Source organism: Chinchilla lanigera, unplaced genomic scaffold, assembly GCF_000276665.1.
Source record: "Chinchilla lanigera isolate Chin_1 unplaced genomic scaffold, ChiLan1.0 scaffold00013, whole genome shotgun sequence".
Taxonomy (NCBI): domain Eukaryota; kingdom Metazoa; phylum Chordata; class Mammalia; order Rodentia; family Chinchillidae; genus Chinchilla; species Chinchilla lanigera.
Genome location: NW_004955414.1, coordinates 6,394,486 through 6,418,577, shown reverse-complemented (window position 1 = coordinate 6,418,577; position 24,092 = coordinate 6,394,486). Strand labels below are relative to the sequence as shown.

Below are 24,092 nucleotides of genomic sequence, written 5' to 3'. Positions count from 1 at the left end.
ATACAATGGAGTACTACTCTGCCATAAAGAAGGATAAGCTTGAGCGCACCTAAATGCATGCACCTTGAGGACAACTTCTTAAGTGATTTAAACTAGACAGACATGTGTAAATACCACATTGTTTCTCTGGTGTGAGAAACCAAAAGTGTAAGTAAGGGCCAAAATGTAGATATTGTGGTATAGAAAGAAAATGTTCAAATGGGAAGGGGAACTAAGGATGGGGGAGGAAAGAAGGGAAAAGAAAAAATGATGAGGAAAGAAGGGAAAATGGAAACAAATCATTGTAAATAAAGGAGAGGAAGGAGTGTTGATGGGAGGGTAGGGGAATGAGGGGGGAAAACAGAATCAAGCTGTGTCATATACAGGTACAAATTCCCTATGATAAATGTGATCAGTATGTATATCTAAAATGTACGAATAAACATAATTAATTAGAAAAGATAAATAATCCAGAGCACTATCCATGCGCCACACCCCCAGTCTCAAAGTGTTTGTGTAGCTGACAGTTGATTCAACCAGGCAACTGAAGCCTGCTGATCAGGATCTTAAGATGCGCTCCTCACTGCTATCTATGTTGAGCTGGGCCCCCTGCTTACTCCATTTAATCATTACCTCCTCCTTCCTTCATTCAGTGAGCACACGGTGTGTGACATGTACGATGCTAAGTGCAGTGAAAGTGAAATGAAACATTCCGCATTTACCTCTCCTGCACAGGGAATTGACACAGAAAGTACAAGATGAACGCATTCATTCATCTGCCACTCATTCAAACAAAGTTACCACAGTGACACCATTCTACATAATGTCGTGTGCCGGGCAGTAAGGACCAGGTGGGAAAGTAGTTCAGTTCTGAAGTTACACAGGATGATGTGGGAGAAAAGGTCTATATTCTGGGGCCCAAGTCCTCAATGAATGAAAGGTGATAAATGATAGGAAAAGGACAAAATGTCAGTAGCTCTAAATGGCGCAATTCCTTAGAAAGGAACAGAAACGCACCTTTTGTTGTCATGGTAGTTGTTTGCCTAAATAAAAGGATGGGAAACACAGTTTAAAAATGGCCTTAGGGGATGCAAGGAAGCCTACCTGTGTGTTGCTGGGAGGGTTTGGATGAAGCAGGCAACTAGGGGTGGGGATATGTTTTAGTTCATAGTTGGAGTTAGAACGTTCTGGAAGGACTTGAAGATATAAGGGACAATTGAACCTAAAAACAGAGGGGAATAGGCTAGAGGGTGGAAGTCCAGGTGAGTGGCAAGGATGTCCAGACATCAAAGTCTTACAGAGAAATCGGTGTAAAGACATAGGTACAAACACAGCAAGCACCCTTCTCCGGGGCCAGCAGGGGGACCCAGCAGGACACAGAGGTCTCTCTCAGAAGATGATAAAACATGACTTGAGTTGATCCTAGAATGCAGGACAAAGGATTTCATTTTCTTCTCTGTTTTACTGTCAAAAACAAGTGCCCTTAGGTTCAAACAGAAACGAAGGTTCTGTTTGAAATCTGCGTAATGCTGTTTTTCTTAAAGACTTGGTGTAAGCGTTTCTCAACTTCTTACAACCTTAATTTATTCACTTATGAAATGAACTAATAACACTAATTCTAGAAGGCTACCAGAAGATCATCCGAGATCACACAGAGATCCATCCAGTGTATTTCTTACGTGCCTGTCTGTTGGGGACCAAGAATTATAATTTGAGTCTAGGGGGCATCCACTCTTGTGCTTGTCCTGAACTTTGGCCCAGACTGGAAGGCAGAAATTCCGCACTGTTTTCTGGTTACAGCTGGAAGCCCTAGGGCTAATGACTGCTATGCTCACAGGCAAGATGAGACCTGCTGAAGATGATAAGGCACTGGGGAAACGAGGCCTTACTGCCCCCTGTCTCGTCCTTGTGAGAAGGCTTTGCTCTTACTGGCTCACATTACTAGTAGCCTTTACTGTTCCCACAAACACCCACTGCCCTTCTCTGCTTTCTACACAGATGTAATGAATAGATGCCCAGGTTCTGGGTGCCTCCTGGCCTTTTATTCCCCGCAAACAATCGGTCATCCCAGATCCCCGCCTGTGCCTCTATTTTGGGTCTTGTTCTTTCTTTCTGGCATGCGCTGTAACACTTGGCAGGAGACCGGGGACTCACTGCGGGGGTCTCGCATAACTGGCACTTTGGGAAGGGTCTCTAAGGCTTCCCGTGTGTCAGGAGCTGGAATATGGTAGCACACAACACAGGCATGGTCTTGCACTTCTGAAGCTTACAGATTAGAGGAAAATAAGAGATAATTCCACAATTAATTGCCAGTACAAAAAAAGAAAACTCAGCACTAAGCCCAGCATGTAGTTCAGAATATACATCCTGACTAAACCTCTGTTCCTTTCCTATCTTTTCCTTTCCTTTCCTTTCGTCTCCTCCCTTCCCCTCCCCTCTCTTTTCCTCTCCTCTCCTTCCCTCTCTTCTCCTCTACTCTCCTTTCCTTTCCTTTTGTCTCCTACCTTCCCCTTCCCTCCCCTCTCCTCCCCTCTCCTCTCCTCTCCTCTCCTCTTCTTTCCTCTCCTCTCCTCTCTTTTCCTTTCCTTTCCTTTGCTTTGCTTTCCAGCTTTCAGTCTAAATAATATAACAAGTGCTGTTTGCTAACACATATTAATTACTTATTTCAGAAATTTTTAGAGGCTCTCACATTGTAAGTAAGACCATCTCAGGCCCACACAAATACAGATGGTGCAAGGATGAAACTATAGCCAAGTGACTAAAATCACATCCTTCCAAAGATCCTAAGTCAGAGACCCAGTAGAAAACGATAGTGTCAAGTGACACATGTAAGCACCAAAACCTTTGGCTCACTGGAATAGAGAATTCAACCTTATCAAGCTGCAGGGCAGCTGTCGTCACATCACTTGGGCGGGCAGGGGCACAAGTGGCAGCCTGCAGTGGAGCTCTGGAATGTGCAGAGGTCTGACCCTCTCCACAGCCCATCCATTCACTAAATTATCAAGGGCGGAGGAGAACCTTTTCCTCTATAAATGTGCTCAATTCAAAGAAAGCCTGAGCCTCAGACAAAAGAATCTGGCAAAGGCTGTGTCTCTGGTCATTATGTGGCAGCAGCTGTGTGTCCCCAATGCACTGGAGAGACATCTCCTCCCCCAGGCCTGCCTCCCTCACCTCTCAGCGCCTGCTCTGAGTGCCCAGCACTGCTGGGAGCTCAGCTGAGCTCGGGGCCCAGGCAGGCACAGAGGCAGTTAACAGTGAAGCCTCCCCACTAGGGCCTTAGCAGCAGTGGGTAGTCAGGCAACCTTATTTTGGGTGCTGACTGCAGAATCAATTGCTCTGTCCTTTCTTGGCAGCTTTGTTGTCACCTACACAGTCCTGGAGCTCTAAAAATATTTGTCAGATTTACTGAAAGTGCTTGTTTACAACTCTGTCTCCCTGTTTAGACTCTGGGTTTCCTTATGATAGGCACTGTCCCATTTATTTTTACCGTAGTGCCTGACTTGTAATGGGAGATGAAGTGGGGTGGGTGAGGGGAGAAGAAGAGAGAGAGGTTGAGAATGAATACGAATGAATGAAAAAAACAGTCTCTAAAGTTACACAAATTGGTTAGGAGACGCCAGTCTGGATTTTTGGACCCCAGGGGCTCCTCAGAAGTTCCATAGGGGTGTTGGATAGCGATGGGAAATGGCATGTCCTGGCACAGGGGCCTGATCTGCTCCCTCCAGTGTGGCACGGCACATCGGTTATGATACTCATTCTCCTTAGGCATTGGACACCCTTATTTAAACAAAAGTTTTGTCCACTTGCTTTGTTCTGTCTCTAAAAAATTATTTGAAAAATATTTGGCTATACTTGTTAGTTGTTTACTTAGTTGTTTTTTTTTTTTTTTTTTTCCAGTTTTGATATATTCTGTGATGGGCAAGTACTTGTATTAGTTCAGTTTTGTCTACCATTAGAAAATTTTTCTGCACTATTTTCTTGTCTTCCTCTGCATGAAGAATGACACAAATAAGGGATTTTGCTTGTCAAGTGCCCACAGTACCTTCTGTTGGCCAGAGCTCCGACAGCTAAGCTGCCTCTGCTTGGCACTCACATGTCCTGACTCTCTGAAGTGTGCAGTTTGCACATCACAGTGACCGTGTGAGGACATCTGAGGTTAGCGGTGGTTTTAGCTTTTATCTCCACTTCTGTTTTCCCACAGGTAATATTAATATAATCAACTGCACTTTATAGCATTTTTGTTGACTGTCCCAAATTGGGGAGGTGACAGACATAGAAGACTGAAGTGTTGCATACAAGGTGGACCATGATTTTAAAACAAGATAATAGGAATGAACAATGGTTGTTATATTACATATTGTTATCTTCAGTGAAGTTGCTCAGATTACCAGATGTAAGAATGGAAGATCAATCAAACCATTAAAGACAATAACAGTAATAAAAAAACATTAGAAATGAAACAGAGCTTCATTAAACAATGATTGCTAATTCTTATCATCTTGTTTTGAAATCCTGTATCATTTTTATTGTTTTTTGTATTGTTTTGTTTTTGTCGTCATTGTTATTTTGTTATTTTTCCTCTTTACAATAAAAAAAGGGACGATGGACGATGGATGCTACCCAAGAGGAAATTGTTACTCAAACTTGAAAAGGACATCATTGTCAGATACCCAGTAAATCCATAGCATGGGTCATAAACGAGCTCACAGAAAAATTTCCATTGAGGTAGGACAGAAGAAATGAAGACAGGTAGAAAAGAGATAAAATAGTAACTTAAAAATTGTACTTCTAAAATAACTGCAGCTTTAGTGCAAAATCAAAGTTACCCAGGATTACAATTTTTTTTTTCTCTTCTAGGAAACTTTCCCACCAAATTCCTAAGAGTTTTAAAGATATAATAAACATAAAATGAATCCTTCCTTGCCTTACACTTATAAAATGGGTCCTTTGCTTTCAAGTATATATTGAGCCCTTGCTCTGTACAGATTCACACATTCCATAGAGTTCTACCTCCAAGAACACGTAAGTACCCCAGACTCAGACCATAATTTCTCACCAAAAGAGCACCCCCTCCCTTCTGGATGTGTACTTCTTTAATTCTACCTAATAAATATACTGATTCCTCTCACTAATGAATCCTGAAATGCCTTTCTGTGATAAGTCAAGATCCTACTGCATGGGTGGGAGTGAGCTGAGGTATTCATTTCCCTCTGGGGGTGGGGAACCTCCTCAGATCCTATCCAGTGACATTATGACTTTATCTGCCTGCTTACATACTACCTACCTCCTGAGTATGTGGGGCTATGTATGTGGGGCTATGTATGTGGGGTACTGGTAATGTAGAGAAAGTGCTTTTGTCAGATGCTCATATCTGTGACAGTTAATCTTACTTATCAAATTGACTGGATTAGAAGAGGCCTAGAGAGGTGACTAGACACTCTTACAGAAGAGCGCTAAGCTCACTACTGGACTGGCTCATGAAGTCATAGTTGAATGGGCTGTTAGGAGGTGGGGCCTAGTTGGAAGAAGTGAGTCACAAGGGGCCTGCCTTTGAAAGACATCTTTTCTTGGGCTTGTTCCATTTTTTACACTTCTTGGTTGCCATAAGATGTGCAACTATCCTCCTCCATGCTCTACTGCCATGGTGCTTCTGTCCTAGAGCCAGGTGACCATAGATTGAAACCTCTAAAACCATGAACAAAAATTAATCTTTCATCCTTCAATATGTACCAGGTATTTTGTCCTGGGGGGCGGCAGCTAATACAACATCACAATAAAGCAAGATGGAGAAAATGATACAGTTCATAATGATAAGCAGCACAGACAGAAATGTACAAATGCTGTGGGATTGCAGACTAGCAAGAGAGTATTGTCCTTGAAGAAGGGGAACATGGGAAAAGTTTAGAGAGAAGTGAGGTTTGAATTAGGCTTTATCTTTGGACCATTCAAGTCTGGAGGCAGAAGGAAAGCAGAGCAAAAACAGACACTACTGTGGGACACTTTCTGAAACTGGAGGTTTGGGGTGCTGGACCATCTAGGGGGTGGGACTAACAGGGCAGTGGTGTGTCAGGCAGGAAGGCTGAGGTAGGTTGCAACAGATGGAAAGGAATCTGTGTTACTCTGGAGGAAGTGGAGAACCACCAAAGGTGGTTAAAACATATCCTCATGTGCCTGCTAAAGAGTGGCTGATGATCCTAAGGAAATGAGGAAGGCGGTCCAGAAGGCAAAGGTGGTTCAATTGCCACTAAATGAGCCCCTGGCAACTTTGTGAAGTTCTGGCAGGGAGGGGCAAAGGCTGATATTGTGAGGCAGTAATCAAGTTATTGCCACCATCCATGTAAAGGAAGACAATGCTCTATAATATGGCCTCATGGAAGAGACTTTGGAGGAGAAGGGATAGATTCAAAGTCCGGATCATGATTCCTTTTGTGTGTTGAGCAATGGAGAGGAAATCTGCAGGCCCTAGATGTTTCAAACCCAGGAGACTTGGGCTGGTCCTTGTTTCTGTTTCTTGGCACTGCTTTGCATCTGTGCTGGAGTGGTCTTGAACTAAGATGCTATTGCTTTTCTGAGAGTCAGATTTGGCACCCCAGAACTACAGAGGTTGCTGACATCAGCCTTCATAATTTATATAATTGTCATTATTTTGAGATAGTGTCTTGCTGTGTAGTCCAGGCTGGCTTTGAACTCAAACTCACAATCCTCCTGTCTCAGCTTCCCAAGTGCTAGGATTTCAAGCACATGCACCGTGCCTGCCATAATGATTGGATTAGAAGGTGGCCACATTGTTTTATTTTGGTTCTTCATAGGCCCATAATATGGGCTGAATTGTGTCCTCTGAAAATTCACAAGTTGAAGTCCTTACTCTGATGCTTTCAGAATGTGACTGTATTTGGAAAGAGGGCATTAAAAGAGGCAATTCAGTTAAAATGGGATTGTTAGGGTGACCCTAATCTAATGGGATGGTTGCCTTTATAAGAAAAGATTAATACACAGACAATACAGACAGAAAGTCAACTGTGTGAGGACACAATCAGAAGATGGCCATCTACGAGCCGAAGAGAGCTATGTCAGGGGAAAAAACCTGTTGGCACTTTTATTCCGGTCTTCTAGTCTCTGGATTTATAAGAAAATGAATTTCCATTGTGTAGCCCTCCTGACCTTGGGCATTTATTTTGGCAGCCCAATATACTCCCTATAAATAAATTCTCACACAGGATCCAATCCTTTCTGGTGAAAGGTATGGAAAGAACCACCCAGGAACTGGGACAATATTACCAGTTTTTAAATTCTAGCCAGTTCTACTTCTCCACTGGCCTAGTCTCTCATTGCAGTCACAGGCACCATGACAAGGAGGGGCAGGTGAGTTAGGGACATTCAATCACTTAACAAGAATGTCTTGGGTGATTACATTTAGAGAGCTGCTTTTTTCTAAAGAGCCAGTCAATTGATTCAAAAGCTCTCAATGACTCAGCTCCCAGGTCTTAGGCAGAGTGAATATTCCAGTTTAAACTGGAAGAATTATTAAAGTTTGTTGACAAAATACCACTGGGGAGAATAATATACATAAATGGAATCCATGAGGAGGCAAAGGCAAGCAGAGGTCAAGGAACACTTCACAAAATCCACTTCCCTCTACTTGTGATGACCTCATTACTACAATCAAAGAGAGAGAAGTGTGTGCCAGTGGCCTTAATTAGGTAAACACAGAGAATCCCCATGTTTAGGAATCTCATTGTAACCAATGGGAAGACAGGATTTCCAAAGACAATTGCTGGATATGACTAGGTCATTCTCCAGATCTGAGATAAGCCAGTTGTCTAAGGGTTGCTACTTAAAGCAGCAACAAAAGACCATTTTATTCAATTCCTCTCCAGCTTTGGAGATGCCAAGTTTTCCATGTTTCTGGCTAGCAAGAATAGAAAATGGTAAAACAGCACAGTCTGGAATACCCCAGGAAGCCCCCAGTTCAGCAAGGTTTTGAGAAATACTGCTTAGTTATTCTTCTGGAAAGGGTACAGTGAGAGGGGAAGAACACAGAAGTTTGGAGTCAAACAGTCTTGCATTTGAATCCTGGCTCCTTTGGTTACTACTTGGCCTTGGGACAGTTACTTAACCTCAGTGCCCTCAGCTTCCTCATCTATAAACTTAGTGTAATCTAGAGCCCTCTGTGCAGGGTGAGTGTGAGGATGCAGGACGACTGTGTATGAAAGAGAACAAAGAAGCTGCGTGGACGTGGAGATGATGATGCGAGGCTGGGCTTGCTGCCAGGAAAGTTACCCACTAATGCTCACCATTATTCTAGCCCAGGTTAACCCATGACAGGTGAATACAAAAGATCAATAACTCTTCAACCTTCCTTCACTCAGAAAGCAACGGTGAGTAAACATCTTTCACATGCCAGGCATTCCCCCTCCCAGGGTCTGCACATCATTCCCGACCTGCTGGCCATTTTAATCCTGAATATAGATCTCATGATACTTTGGACGGTTTCTCAAAAAGTGCAATATGTTGTAATAATAGTAAGAGCAACCATAACTGCCACAATTTCCTATTTTGGCCTTATGTTTAGTGTTTTGCAAAACAACACTTTCACATAGAACATGTGAGCCCTATAAAGGTTTTGGAACCTCCGCACATAAGCAGCAAGTTACAAAACTGGATCACAAACCTGGTCTTTATCTCTTTAAGTTCAACAGGAATTTTGTAGCATATTTTCTCCTAAATTTAAACATAAAATATACTTACTATACAGAAAAATTATAAAGAAAATAAGTCTCATTTTGTTCTCATCATTCAAAGATATGACAGCATCATGCTAACCTATTTTTCCAGTCTTTTTCCTATGTTTAAAAAGACTGTTTAAACACAGTTGAGATCATACTATATGTAAAACTTCATACTCTTTTTTCACTTAAAATTATGCTATTAACATTTCTGCACTTACTAAAAATTAAAGTATTTGTAAAACTTAAAAAAAAACTTTAAAAAATCTGTAATGCGATAAAACATTCCAAATGATTATCTATATAGTTCCCTTGTTATAAATGATGTTGTGATACTTGCAGTTTTACATTTCTGACTTTTTTTTAGATTGAACTACTGGAAGTGGACTTAAGAAACTGATGACTCTTTCATGCATTAATTTAATAAATACTAAGCATGTATAGGTCCTGGGTACCATTCTAAATCTGGTAACAGACTATCATCCTTATTGGAATAAGGATTCTGGATTCTTCTACTGGATGATAGTGGAAGAGTTTGTTATGGTCTCATGTATTTGCTGCTGCTTCTGATATTCTGGGTTTTTATTTAAGACACAGAATAGAGTGTTTAAATCTGAAATACAGTAATAAACAAAAAAAAACCCCATAAAATATCTCTGCTTTCATAAAGCTTCCATTCGAGAGAAAACAATTTTAAGTCAATTTGGCATATTTGCCAAATCACTTTCCGAAAGACTGGAGTAGTTTACCACATCACTCTCAGCTACATAAGTAGCTGTCTTACTGCATTTTCACTAATGGCAATTATTATAACAGTTTTTGCTAGTTTCATAAAATTTAATGGCAATGTTTCATTCCTTAAGGATTTTCTTCTTCCCTCTCCACTCCCATGTATTCACCCACTCACAGAAGTAAACTGAAGAGACATTTGAGTTTTCATCCAAACTTCACTCTAAATGTCAGCTTTCAAAACCTTTCTCCTCTCTAGTGAGAAAAGAATCACAGCCCTGGAGCAGAAAAGCTAAGGGTGGAATTACCTCCCATGCCTTGCAAAGTGGCCCTCAAAGGTAGCAGCAATTGGTGATGACAAAATTGTGCCCTGTCAGGGACTGACATATCCGGGAGACAAGTCAGAGGTTAGCTCCTCCTCCACAATGCCAGGCTTCCTTGAGGAACAAGCCAGATGGAGCCAGGTGAGGTCTCTGTGGAGGGTCACGGTTCAGTGAGGCTCCTCAGTAAAGGTCGTTGGTGCTATACAGCACTGAACAGTGCAAAGGAGTTTTGCTCTTTTTCACAGAGGCCTTAGGATGCTGAGGATTTCGGCGTGTGCTTATAGTGAAAGGGGATACATGTATAAAAATAGGTTTTAAATATTTTTAAGGTTTAAATATGCAGGACATATGGAAGTATATAAAAAGAATTAACTAAATATTAATAAATAAGTACAAATATTGTATATATTTTTTATTTTAAAGAGAATAGTACAAAAAAGAACAGTAGCAAAATACAAACAAAACAAAGCAAGACTATTAAAAATGACACGGGGTTTCAAACCAAATGATAGAAATTAACAGTGGTTGTTATATTACATATTGTTATTTTCAACAAAGTTGCTCAGATTACCACATCTAAGAATGGAAGATTGATCAAACCATTAAAGAGAATAAGCAAATAATAACTAAAAAAATATTAGAGACAACACAGAATTTCACTAGACAAGATGGTAGGAATTTATCAATGGTTGTTATATTGCATTTTGTTATCTTCATATCAGTTGCTCAGATTACCAGATATAAGCATGCAAAATTGGTCAAAATATAAAAAAAAATTAAGCATCATTAATCACTTGAGAAATGCATATTGTGTATATTTTTGAAGTGTTAGAAATTTTTGGAATATCGATCATCTATCTATCTATCTAATTATGTACCAGGCACTGTCTGACTCAGGAGTAGACACTATCATTAAATCCACTTGACACATAAAGAAACTGCATATAGTGTGTTAAGTATTTTTGAAGCAGATCTGATCCCAATTAGTTTGCCTTTAGTACCCTTAAACACTGTGCTTAAAGAAGGAAACTGATAGAGTAAGTACCTTCTCTGGTCAATAGGAATTTACTGAGTGTCTTCTGTGAACCAGACACTGTGCTTGCCCAAGGTCACCAAGCTCATGAGTGGGAGGGCTGGGAACTGGGATCTGACTCAAGAACTGCTTGACTCCAGGCCCTCCCTCATTCTACTACGCCTTGCTTAAAGGAAAGTCTGTTCTCATTTGGGCTGATGCGTAGGAGTCATGGTTGGCACAAGGCACAGTACTTTTGGAACAAAATGCTGTAGCTGGAACAGAAGCTCTTGGGTGAGTTGTGCTTTGGAAGGGAAGTTGTGTGAGAGGTACTCTGGAGTGGCCGTCACTGTACCTTCCAGGCCCCAGATACTCTAATGCGGTCCAGGTGACTCAGAACTTACCTCTTGGGTCCAGATACTTCCATGCAATAGACAACAGTCTTTAAGAATTCCAAGAAGTGCTTTTTCCCATTTGAATGTGTTGAACCTTCTGTTATTGAAAATTCTTTTATATTGTTCCCTTGATAACTTACACTATACTTTAGGTTGTTTGATCATTCCCCTAACAGTTGCCTTCATATTTCAAAACCTATGAAATGACATACTTGAAGGGGTTATTCATTTTTTTCCAAGGGAAATAAAATACACCCCATAATGCTTTAATAATACTAACCAGATGGATTGAGGAGACTTTGACAAGGGGTTTCTTTAGATAATTTGAGAACATACTGAATTTCAGTCTCTTTTGACTAGTACAAAAATGGGGAGAATGAAAAGTATTCTGTGAGTTTCTACTTGTGCAATTTTTATACTTCCAACATGTCAGATGAAATATATTTAAAGCAAACTCTCCCCTTCCCCCAATTTGAAAGCACAGGTTTCAGGCTTTATTCATGAAAGACCAAAGAAATGTTTGACCAATAGGACTAGATATTTCTAAACAATTCACACTCAAAATTCTGACAAAAATAACTCCTTGTTAGTGCCTGTGTCCTGATCTTTTTCTCCCCTACTCTCAAAAAGAGTCCAAGAAACTGTAAAAATTTACGTACATGTAGAATCGTGAGACACCATGGCTGGAAAGGATCTTAGTGATCATCTATCTACCTCTGTCATGTTCTAAGAAGAAGAAACTGAAAATTCAAAAGTTTCTGAATTTGACTAAGGTCATATAGGTAAGACATGACCAAGTTTAGATTTGAACTTTAGATTGTCACTTTGCCTTTCTTCTGCTTTACTTTCACCTGCTTTTTCTTTACTTTTTCCAACTTTTTCTGTCAGACCCAGGTCTTGGATGGTGGTGGGATGGGACCAAAATGGGGTTGGCTGGGTTATGAGCAGCCAACTCACCAAGGGAGGATAGGTAATAGAGGGAAAGTTCTTGCATCAGGCAGCCAGAAATGTGTTTCTGAGAAGTCCTGAAAAGGCCCAGGCCCTGGGTATACAAGTGGCGAACTAGAAGAAGGAATGTGATAATAGGTCATAGAAGTGCAGTGAGTGTATAAGGCAAGTGGGCGTAACAGGGACCCACTGAAGCTGCCATTCAGCAGCAGGATGCCCCATCATAAGATCTGAAGTATACATCCAAGGCAAGGGTGTGTTCATGCAGCCAAGGGAATGCCAATAAAAATCTGGAACTCACTTCTAAGAAACAAATTTATAAGGTCAGGGCAGAATCAGTAGCAAACTTCTAGTCTAGAGTTCCTTAAACCATCCCAGAATAGTGTGTAAGAGATAGTTTGTACCTATCTAAGTAGTTCATAACTTCTATACATCTCTCAGCCTCTTTTGTGTGTGTGTGTGTATATATATACTTATATATTCACAAACACACACATATATATATATATATATATATATATATATATATATATATGCCATAAAGAAGACCGAAATCATGTCTTTTGCAGGTAGATGGATGGAACTGGAGACTCTCATTTTAACAGACATAAACCAGTCTCAGAAAGTTAAATATTAATGTTTCATCTTATACATATGAGCAATCAATCAACCAATCAGTCAATAAAATAAAGGAGAGATGACTGAAAACTACAAAGTAGAATTTTAGAATTGGAGAAGGAGATCAGAAGAATGGAAGAGCAAAGAGAAAGGGGCAACAGGGAAGAAAATAATAAAAATATTTACATGCATATATCAATACACTAAAATCAATCTTATTCTTTATTACTAATATATGTCAATTAAAAAGGTATGGCTTGCTGTATTAGGCTTACTCCTAGATGGAAACAAGAACAAAGAAAGTTCTCATAAAACCAATGACAGTTGTAGTGGTTGACTGATTGTGTCAACTTGAGAAGTATAGAAGCTTAACTAAATTGGCTAAACAATTCTATACCCTAGGGTGTAGAGGACCAACCCTAGGGTGGCTCACACCTGGATGGTATAAAAGGAAAATGAGGAAGGACAGACAGATTCCCATCCTTCAGAGGAGCTCCAGTCTTTGCCTTCAGCTTGGACATTGTCTCCTGGCTTCTACTGCAGACTCTTTGACTTATGCCTTGGATCCTTCAGCCTTCCAGTGTAGACTCATAAGCCTTCTGTGGAGAACCAATTGGCCTCCTGATATGGACTTGCACAGAACACAGCAGTTAGCTCCAGACCTTGGACTGGACCCTTCAGTCTCCAGTGTGCAGAAACCCTCTGCACGCTTCCTCATTCAACTTTGTGGCTGACCATCATAAGCCAATCTTTTTATTTTATGTATATATTTGTATATCTTGTGTTATATCTGTTTCCCTAGTAGAACTCCTACTGACAGTTGACACAAGTAATTTGTGTAGACAAACCTCTAGGTTAGACAATTATATCTTGATAAATAGTGAAGAAAATTACTAAACATTTATATACCAGTTACCATAATTTAAGATGAATCAAACCATTGCATCTGTTTTAATTCAAAATTAACCATTTAAAGTGAATGACTGTTTGAGAAATGCAAATTAAAACAACACTGAGATTCCATCTCACCCCAGTAAGAATGGCTATCATTAAGAAGTCAACCAGCAACAAATGCTGGCGAGGTTGTGGAGAAAAATGAACTCTTCTCCACTGTGGAAATCAATTTAGAGATTCCTCAGTAAATTAGGGATAGAGGTCCCATTCAATCCAGCCCATCCCCACCTGGATATTTTCCCCTAAAACCTGAAAACATCATATTATAGTGATATATGTGCACCCATGTTTATAGCAGTGCAATTTGTAATAGCTAAATCATGGAAGCAACCCAAATGCCCATCCACTGAGGAATAGATAAAAAAAATTGTGATATTTTTATATAATGGAATATTATTCAGCTATAAAGAAAGGTAAATTCAAGACTTTTATAGGTAAATGGACACAACTAGAGACCATACTCATAAGTGAAATAAATCAGACCTACATGTGTAAACACTGTATTGTCTCAAGAAGAGTGAATAAAAATTAGGAGGTGATAGACAATGGGAAAGGAAAAGAAACTGCTCAAAAGTAAAGAAAACTGCTCAAAAGTAAAGAACAACTGGGATGAGGGAAAAGAGAAAAGAAAGAAGGGAAAAATTATGTATATATGTATATACAGGATAGCTAACATAGTTGTACTACTGACTTCTATTGTTTTATTGAAAGGAACCCTTAATGTTTAATTGTTTGATCAATCTTATATGTCTATATTTGTTTACCTGAGTAATTAATTTGAAGATATCAATATGTAACACAACAACCATTGTTAATTTCCTATCACCTTGTCTGAAATTTAGTATTGCTTGTATTGTTTTTGTGTTATTTTGTAAATGTATGTGTACTTGTTATTTTGTTTTGTTCTTTTATCTTTAAAATAAAAAAAATAAAGTGAATAACTGGAAACAGGCTGAGTCCCGGGCAGCATCTGGAATCTTGGTGACCATGATCTGATGCCCCACACCCTTGTGGAAGCCAGGCTGAACCCAGGACAGCTTCAGCAGCCTTGGGTGACTGTGCTGTCACCCTTCCCCAACCAGTGTGGGAACTGGGCTGGGTCCCAGGCAGCTTTGGGAGCCTCAGTGCCCACAACCAACCCACCCCTGTGCCCTCATGGAAGCCAGACTGAAGCCCAGACAATCTTGGGAACCAAGGTAACAATGACCTGCCCACATCTGCACACTATCTGTGGGGTGGGATCTCAGGGTCAAGCCCAAATGGTTTCTAGTCTGCACTACCTGTTTTTCTTTTGAGCATCTGTATCTGATGTGGTTTGGGACTAATGCAGCCTTTGAACTGAGAATCTATGACCAGGTATTGGTCCTGGGAAGCATTGTAGAGGAAACTACTTTGGCTTTAGACTTCTGTTGAGAGCTCAGCTTTGACCCCAACCCCCTCCATAGCTGTGTGGCTCTGGGACAGCTTCTTTAGGCCTCAGCTGTCTTATCTATTAATTTATAAAAATTCTCTTTTTAATTTTTATTTTTATTAGTACATGTTTGCAGTACATAATGATTATACTCCTCATGGGAAGTTGATACATGTACATAATCCATTTGAATTCTTGCTTCATTCTCTTCCTCTCCCATCCTTCCTCCACACTTTATCTCTTGGTCCTCTTCCCTTTTGGAAAAGATTTATTCAGGAATTCTAGTCATTTTCAGATATGACAATCAATGACATATTTTCTCTATGAAAAGTACTTTTTATTGAGATATATTGAAGTCAGTGGCCTTTAAGGATGGTTTTTCTTTATTTATGTATTCTATTTTGGCTTTAGATATGTTATTTAAAATCTTTGCAACAATCTTTTGAAATAGATTTATTAAAACTTATGCCCATTTTAAAGATGGAATGGAAAAGCAACTTCTCTGAGTCATGCAGGCAGAAGGGAAGGAACTAGAACTAAAACCCAGAGATCTTGACTCCAAAGTCCACAGTTTTTTCACTTCAAGTGACTTCTATTAGAACTTTTTGAATCATTTTTTAAGCCCTGATTTTACCTGTCCCCCAACCCAGATCCATGAGTCTCCCATAACTGCTCAGAAAATTTTAAGTATTTCTTCACCTACCCATTTTCTAAGAACTTGTGAAGCCTGTGTATTGCTCATGTTAAAGGATCTGGGAGTCTACTCCATGTTGCTAAGAGAAAACTCCACCTCTCCTCCTTCACCAAAGTTACCTGAGCTAATTTGGGAATAACAGTAACATGTGATCCTTACATAGCAATGAGCAATTTATCTACCACTCTTCTCTATTATCTTATGGAACTGTGACAGCAATTCCATAAATTAGATAAGGGTTAATTTAGCAGGTAAGGCAATTGAGATACCACTTACTCATGGTTACATGGTTACATGACTGTCTCTAAGTACATCATTTCCCACCTGGTCCTTTGACACTCCATGTTGAGCTAGAGTTTGGGGAAATAGCTTGGGAATAATCCTCACTAAATTTTTCTTTGTGCACAGCAAAGGGATGAGAGTCTAGCCACACACACAAATGCCACTCAGAACCCTGGCTTTGACACTAAAGAATTAGCCCATGGCCTGCTACTACTGAGGATATTTCAGGGCATTTGGTGCTCTAACATTCCACCACACTGGCATCCTGCTCTGTGTCATGAGCTTGACAGTCTCCCAAATATCCCTGACAAACTCAGTGACTGATGTGCACCAGAAGCTTCCTGGGGCTCATGTTATACTAATGGAAAAAAATCCTCCATTATATACTGGGAAGTGGCCCACAGTCCACTGTACTGACAACTTTCCTAGTACATAAAAGTGGAGGAATTTCAGTGGGGCACATGGTAACTATAGTTGGCTGACTGGTTTTGATGTGGAGGTCATTTGTCTGGAAAAATCTGGCTTTGGATTAACTGATGCTTATCCTTCCTGTCCTAATCATGCCCACTTCTCTTTCTAATCCATGTGTCACCAGGAGAAGGAAATATAAATATGCAGGGTTGCTGTTTGCAACAAGTTCGCTTAGCAATCAATGCCAAATCAGGCTTTCCTTGAAAACCATTCTTGGCATCAACAAGAAGAAAAGGAGATAGGGTTATATTTCCTGTAAACCAACAGCTTTGTCTCCACTTCAGCACTGTGGGTTTTGTTGTTGCTGTTATTGTTGCTTCTTTAAACTGAAGGACAGGTTTATTTTCATGGCTGAGTTAATTAAACAGCGTTGCTTCTCCAAACAACTTGCTAAATAAATTTTATCAATGTAATACATTCGCAGCCGTCCAGAAATCTAGCAGTCTGTGCACACCTAAGAATGAGCTTAATTGTAAATATGATTTGCTACTTCTTATTTGAGATATTCGTGCCATAAGTTACTTTTCAGATTTCTTGGCAGGGCTAATATTTACCTGGTATTCCATAGCACTCTATTTTGGATGGCCTCCATTTTTATTGGTTTAGATTCATTCCACATTGGTTTAATATTACCCTTACCCACCACTTTTACCTTTACCCTATTGCAGTAAGTCAAGTAATTCCAGAAAATATATTATGTGTTGAATGAACCCAGCTTTTAAATTTTTCATACCTTTGCTTTAAGAGCCCCCTTTTCTAACTCTTCTCATTGTTCTATGCTATCAAGCCTGTGAATCCTTCGGTAGCCTCATCTCCCCTTTTCCCTACCATACACATTGTCAGTTAATCCCTCCTCTCTGATTCCTTAGTATCGTATACAGACCAATGAATTAAGAGGGGTTTTTTTGCTAGAGGAAAAATACATCCAAAAAAGGCCAGGTCAATATCATCAGAAAAAAGGCAAAATAGGAAAGTAACTCCCTCTTATAAGAAATTTACAGAATCTTAAGAGTGAAACGGTGCTTCTCATTTTTTTCTTCCATATATTTGACATATTTGACAGATGTTTTCTCCATTTCCAATATGTTTTTGGTCTACCTTCTGGAAGCATTCAGAGCAAGTCTCCATTTGCACTTGATGGCCCAGCAGATATTTTAGAAAAGCTTTTATTTCTCTTCTGTCCTTCAGAAAGAGAATGGATCCCAGAATCATTATTTTTGGTCTCACACCAGGAAAGAGATTTTTCCGACTCTTCCTATGAGCCAAATGTACCTATCAGGTATTTTCACGCATTAGGCAGCAGGCAGTTGTTTGGAAGTATTACAGAACTGATTCCAAGTATAAGCATAAGCAGTGTACGTTTTAAATGCATAGTAGGAGAACCATCAGAATGTATTTCTTAGGGAAGTATCCAAACACTCTGCAATGGATCTAGCAGATTACAGTGTAGCTACAGCTCATTGTTTATGAATTATTATGCCTGTTTCTTGAAGAGGAACAAAGAGGGAACCAAGAGATAAAGCTTATGTATGGCTCTCTAAGTACACACACACACACACACACACACACACACACACACACACACACACACTTAATTTAAGCATTTGTAGGAGGGGCCACTATGAGGAGCTGGAGACTTCTCTGTAATGAAGCCAAATTCTAGTAAAAATAAGTATGTGTAACAAAGAAGAAGTCTGGGAAGTGTCTGAATTGAGTTTTGGAAACAATTCTGGAATGTTTCTCTGAAGATCCACTCATAAAAATGATGTTTTCGTGTGGGGTTTAAATGTGGCTGTGCCTGGGGTCAAAGCAATAGACCCAAATACCTTCTAAACTCCCTGTAAAGGCTGAAGTGTGCAATTGCCATGAACTGTCCCAGTGTCTGCATAGTGGTCATTCTATTAATTAGAAAAAAATCTATTGGTTGAAAAAAAATTAAGTCAAGATAAAACTCCATTGTCTAAATAAACAAGACTGACATAAAACACATTGTGAATATACATTCATATGCAAGAAGTAGTAATTGGTAATACTGTAAAATTTCAAATTAGAAATTTGACTGTAAGTGATGATTTATGGTGCAGTGATGAAAGTACGAATCACACATAACTTCCTGGATATGCTGATGTCTAAAAAGGCACAGATATTTTGGTTACTGGATAATTAACATGATCATGACTATAACCACCAATTGTTGAGCATTTAGTATGCATCAGGCCCTGGATAAATGCTTTATTTGCATTTTCTCATGTAATCTGCATAAACTTCCTTTCATATAGATACTATAATTAGCATAATTTTGTAGATCACAAAACGAGACCTTAGGGAAGTTAAATCTTTTGTGCAAGGTCATGTAGTTAACATGTGGGGATGTCAGGATTTGAAGTCAGTCATGTTTATGCTTTTAAATACAATAAAACAGTGCTTTCTCATTAGAGAAAACTAGATGCAGTAAGATTAGTGAGCATTCTCAGACACAGCTAACAAATGGTACTGTGAATGTTTGGTTTGAGTGAAGGTATACACATAGCACCAGATCCATCACGAATATTCAGTGAGAGCCAGCGTCCTTCCCCTCTGAAATGAGCACAGGTTGGCTACATGTGTCCTTGGAGTGTGCTCGAGGGTGTACAGCCCCTCGGGGAAACATTCCATGACGCTTATTCTTTGAATCCTGTCGCCGAGACCTATGTACTACCTATACTAAGGGGTGAATGAATCTTTTGAATCCTGTCACCTAGACCTGTGTACTACCTATACTAAGTGGTGAATGAATACTTGCTATATGAATCAATGAATGATTGAAGTCCGTTAGGCTTGTCTTCAAGAAGGTTATGATTTGTTAGGAATTGTAAGATTTGTGCACATAAATTTATGCAGTTTTGCCCATGACTTGCCCATGTACAGGAGAACATGGGCAAGAATATTGATTGTAAAATCATAATAGCAAAAATCAAGAACAACTTAAATGTCCATCAATACAAGCAGGGGAAAGTACATTTCAGTTTATGATATGACAGAAAGCTATGCAGTGTTTAAAATAAAGGACCTAAAACTAAACCTACAGCATGTATGACTCTCAAACCATCATAAAAAATTATAATAGCAAACATTTTAAAAATACTTATTGTGTGCCAGACATGCTTTATGTATTTTGCATGCATTCACTTATTTTGTCTTCACAGTAACCCGGGGAGCATAGGAAATATCACTGGGAATGAGGAAGGTGAAGAAGGATACTTGCATTTGATATAATTGCTAACATGTTTAAACATATGCCAAAAGACACTAAGAATTGCTCCACGTGTAGTAGAAGTATAAAAACATGCTTGGAAATTGTTATACACAAAATTTGTGACAGTGATTCCATTAGGGATGATGAAAGGGAAGGGCATATGATCAGAGAGGTGAATAAAAGGGGGAACCAAATGAATTTATAATGTTTCATTTCATGAGCCAGATAACTGGTACAGAGCTATTTTATCTTTATAGTTTTTCTATGCCTGAAATACTTCACAATAAAGTATCTACAAGCAGAAACCAAATAACTGGAGGGTTCAAAGGAAAGAAACATTGCTCCTCATATTTCAGGAAGAAAGGGGCATTAAATTGAGTCTAAACGTTATGTGTAAGATAATGTGGAAATTTAATGAATGTAGTTCATATACCCCATGGGTGATCCTGTACACAAGGGTGAAAGATGCAGCAGGATTCAAATTGTTAATATTCTTTTCACTCCAGGACCCCTGGGGAGATGGACTCAGACCCTGGACTTGTGGCAATAATATCTACTTGGCTGCCTCTCCATAACATAGATCGGGTCTTTGTGAATGCATGAATCAGCTGATATCCTGTGGTTCTGTTTCCAACTATGGGTGGGTGGGGTGAGGGTGGAGGCATTGTCTGCTACTCAAAGACAGGTAGGCTACCACGGGGGAGTCTGTGCATACCGTACAACAGGAAAAATGACCGAATGAGTGTCTGCTTCTGAGTTTGGGGAGAAATGAGGGGGACTTGCTGCAACTTAAAACCCAGACAGCAACTGGCTGACAATAAATAGGTAATACATATTTTGTTGGATAAAACAGAAGGAACTATTGGCCAGAAAGACCAGGAACAGAGCAAAATCAAATCGCCCAGTTCTCAGACAGCTGCAGCACTGGGTATTGACAGCTAAAGCCTTAGATGCCGCCTTGAGCCAAGCTGATTTCCCAGATATTGTCCTGAACTTAGGCCTCAGTTCAAGAGACCAACCCCAGGTCCCCACCCACTACCTGCTCCTATGGGCACTCCTTATACTCCGCCACATCACTGAACTATTCTTACTGGCTGTCTGGCTGTGGTCTTGATTAGAGAATGCAAGGTGGCATAACTCAGAGTCTAGACCACTTCACCAGAGCCTCCAGCAAGAGCTGTTACTCTTTGATTTCTCTATTGTACACTTAAAAGAAGTAGCTGCTCAAAAACAAAACAAAACAAACAAAACAAAACACTCCTTTGATAGAAATGAGCATTTGATATGGAAACAACCTAAGTGCTGAGTGACAGATGAATACACAAAAAATGAGTGAATTCCCAATGTGACATATCTACATGGATATATGGGTATATATCAATTATGTGTATGTATGTGAATATATGTATATAAATATTTGGCTCTAGAAAAGAAGGATACCTGCCTTTTGTGACAACATGAATGAATCTGGAGGACATTGCTGAGTGAAATAGACACAGAAAGACAAATACTTGATGATCTCATAAGTGCAATGTAAAAAAGTCAAATTCATATAAACAGAATAGAGTAGTAGTTTCTAGAGTTCAGGGACTGGGGATTCTTAGGGAGATGTGAGTCAAAGAGTAAATTCTTTTAGTTATAGGATGAGTAAGTTGTGTATATCTAATGTACTGATGTAGTTACTATTAAGTATAGTAGCTATATTTGATAAGTCAAGAAACTTGCCTGGATTAGATCTTATGTATTCTCAACACACACACACATAGAAACACAAGTGGGTGTAGATAACTATGAGAGGTGATGGACATGTTCATTAGCTTGATTGTGATCACCATTTCACAATGTATGATATATCCAGTCCCACATTGTAGACCTCCAATATGTGTTATTTCTATTTGTCAGTCATACCTCAATAAAGCTGTGGGGATGGAGAAGAGTTCTAGCATCTAGTTAGTGCTGCATTCAGAGAAAGGCTTTGCTCTGTCTTGGAACAGAGCCTCTTAGAAGCTAACACTGAAGACAAGGCCTGATTGTTGGCTCTCCCTCCCATTTTGTGTGTTGGATCTTGAACAATCTGCTAAGCCTCTCTACACCCCAGTTTCTTCCCTGTAAAGCAGGAATAATAACGGCAACCAGCTCAAAGAACTGCTGTGAAGAGCAGGGACAATAAACCAACATCTACAGTGCACGGAGTGTTTACTATGTGACTACCCCGTGTTCGGCACCTTGAACACAATCTCACGTAATTTTCCGCTAAGAGGAGTAGGGAAAGAGCAGGAAAGGCTTCAGTGATTGCCCCAGTGATACAGCTAACTCTGTGTGGACAGGTATTTAAACCCAGGTCTGCCCAAGACAACAATAGCACTGAAAGCAGCAAAGTGTTTTACAATGCTATCTTCACAACTTGTGTAGAAGTTACAAACTCAGCTCCACTAGAAAAACATTCTCCCTTGAACTGACCGAATTTGGGATTAATTTATACACCAAATACACAGGCTAGATAACATTCTCACTGTGAGTCTAGGAACCCCTTTTGCTCCATGTGAGCAGACTGGAGATCTGTATTCCTTTCTGACTGGGTCCTCAGTGGGCCAAGCAGGCATTAAGTGCTCACTGAAGCAAGGACAACCTCTCTGGAGGTCGCTGGACCTTGCTTTCTTGTCTTCTTTGTTTCTTGGTAATAGTCACTGACAAGGTGCCCAAGGACTTTTTTGTGGTCCCCAAAGGTAAGTCCTCAAAACCCCAAATAGCTGGGCATGGTGGCACATGCCTGTAATCCCAGCACTCAGGAGGCTGAGGCAGGAGGATTGTTGTGAGTTCAAGACCAACCTGGGCTACAAAGTGAGCTCCAGGCCAGCCTGAACTGCATAGGGAGATATTGTCTCAAAAAGACAAAACAAACAAACAAACAAACAAAAAAGCCCAAATATTCACATCATTTTCCAGACACTTTCCTGAGTTAGGCAGTCTTGAAATTCAGCTTTTCAATAGCTTCTTTGTGTTTCCTTATCATAAAAACAGGTCTAGTAACTTGTCTCGTACTGTTTTACTCTTCACATTGTATTAAATATTAAGGGTTTAGGACTCCCAGTTACACAGAGCTTACCACTTTAAATGAATCAAGCTACTTCTTTACAAAATGTCTAAAATGTTAAATCATGTCACACATGCCCACAAGAAAACTGCTAGTGTTTTTGATTGTAAGAATATATTGTGGCAGAACCACATCATATATATATATGCATATATATACATATATTTCTGCTAAGTGATCCAGCATGAAAAACCAAGGGTCTCTTGTTGGAGGTCCTTTTGGGGTATGATTTTCTGACTATAAGAAATTGAAATAAGAATTTATGAAGTACTTCTCTACATGAATAAATGTTAATGAGCTTCTGGCCATATTTGGAGCCTATATATATTTTTAAGGCTATAACTTGAGAAGCTTGAGTTTAACTGAAAAATCATTTAGTACAGGGTTCTCAAATGCCTGGGAAGTAGGAATTGACTGTGTAAAATGAAGGTGCCAGATTGCATTTACTGAAAACTTAGTACATGCCAGGAACTATCATAAACATTTTACATATATTAATTTATTTGTCTTACCCCAATTTGCGCAAGGTAGTGCTATTATTCTCTTTTTACAGATGATGAAACAGAGTCATAGGACTTAATTAACTTCAAGTTTCAAACCCACGCACTCTATTTACTTCCTTATACAGCCTTTTGATTGATGTAAAAGCAAAAGCTTATCTTGAATAATTCATTCAAGATCACAGAGGTGGAAAGGACCTACCTCTGCATCTGCTCTTTTCTTTCAGGGCTGCTCAGCAAGAGAGTGTGTGTACACACTCTGGGGTGTGATGGTGGGGTGAGGTGAGCAGCACAGCACCTTCCTCCTCCTCTCCACTCCTCATACTCAGGAAACATTAACATCCTGACCTTGATGGTGTGGTGGGTTGGAGGCTGGGGCAGAATGAAGTTGCATTCATGGGACCTACTGTCAACTGTCGGGTGAAACCACCTCCTAAAGTCACAAAACATTCTAGCAGTGATTTAAGAACATGCTCATTTGCAATGATTTTTAACAACAACAAAGAAAACAAACATTGTAATTGCATGGAATGCATGAAAAAGAAGAAAGTAGAAGTTATAATCTGGCCACCCAAGGGTAACCACTGTTGACATTTTTGTGCACTTTCCTCTAGTCACTTTCAGACAACGCATGTACTATTAACTGTGACTAAAAAGAACACAATGTTATATTTTACATTTTCCACTAAATATTGTCTATGGTTTATCTTTTGTAAATATC

General features: G+C 39.7%; 1 protein-coding gene across 5 annotated transcripts in view; it reads right to left on the bottom strand.

The window, feature by feature from the left end:
• Positions 1-24,092, bottom strand: part of Me3 (malic enzyme 3, NADP(+)-dependent, mitochondrial) — a 220,084-nt gene that overhangs the window by 136,917 nt on the left and 59,075 nt on the right. The window lies entirely within an intron of this gene.